The sequence below is a fragment of the Propithecus coquereli genome, unplaced genomic scaffold, assembly GCF_000956105.1.
Source record: "Propithecus coquereli isolate 6110/MARCELLA unplaced genomic scaffold, Pcoq_1.0 Scaffold129, whole genome shotgun sequence".
Taxonomy (NCBI): domain Eukaryota; kingdom Metazoa; phylum Chordata; class Mammalia; order Primates; family Indriidae; genus Propithecus; species Propithecus coquereli.
In genome coordinates this window covers 3985405-3986385 of record NW_012137080.1, presented here as the reverse complement: position 1 = coordinate 3986385, position 981 = coordinate 3985405, and the positions used below count along the sequence as shown (strand labels likewise).

The window sequence follows — 981 nt, the reverse complement described above, 5'->3', positions numbered from 1 at the left end:
GAGATAGGATGTGGTTTAAAGGTGATGCACTGATAGGACATGCACGCAGACAAGGTGTAGGGAAGCGTAGGTGAGGGGAGTTGAGTGCCTTTGAAATGAAGCTCCTGAAGCTGCTCTTCTGCTAGCTGGGGGAGGTGGTTCCAATGCGAAGCTGGAAACGTGGCTCTGCCCGGCAGGCCTGGGTCGGTTTTGATCACACTAGGAATGGATAAAGCTCAGGCATCTCCAGCTTCCAGGGACTCGCTCGGAGGCAGCTGAAGTTTGCCCTTCACACCCACACGTTAGGAACATGTATTTCAGATGATTCATTCTTTTCTCGTACCTCCGCATCCCTTAGGCATTGAGGTTATAAATGTGTAAATGATTTCTCTGTTAACCCAGGGATTTCTCGGGAGGTTCGTGGAACTTTTTTGTGTTTTCATGTGTCCTTTGCGCCTTGTTTTAAATAGTCGGGTCCTAGAGCAAGGCTTTTTTTCGACTTTGTTGTCACTAATGCCTGCAGAGGAAATGAGATTCAAATGGACCATGGAACAGCGTTAGTGACCAGATCCCAGGCTTCTAGAGAACAAGGGCTGGTTTCTTTCCACCTGTTTCTTTTATATCTGCCCTCATCCTTGTCCCTCTTCCCTAAGATAAGATGTAGGGTATGACAAGAAGCAGAGTTTTGATGAATGTTGACTGTCTGAGTGAGAGTTAAGGAGTAACATCAATGAATTTTAGAGAAGATGTGGATTTCAACTGTCACCACCACTTGTTTCTTGCTACTAGAGGCGAAGAACAGCTATAACATTTAGTTATCTCACTGTCAAAAAACTGTTTGCTCTCTTTTCCTTCAGAGAAGGGGTCAGTAAACTCTTTCTGTTAAGAGCCAGACAGTTAAGGCCGAGCGCGGTGGCTCACGCCTGTAATCCTAGCACTCTGGGAGGCCGAGGTGGGCGGATCATTTGAGCTCAGGAGTTCGAGACCAGCCTGAGCAAGAGC

At 47.1% G+C, this 981-nt stretch overlaps 1 protein-coding gene across 1 annotated transcript in view; it reads left to right on the top strand.

Moving 5' to 3' along the window:
• TRAF5 (TNF receptor-associated factor 5) overlaps positions 1–981 on the top strand; it is a 60539-nt gene that overhangs the window by 39487 nt on the left and 20071 nt on the right. The gene's annotated exons all lie outside the window — the stretch shown is intronic.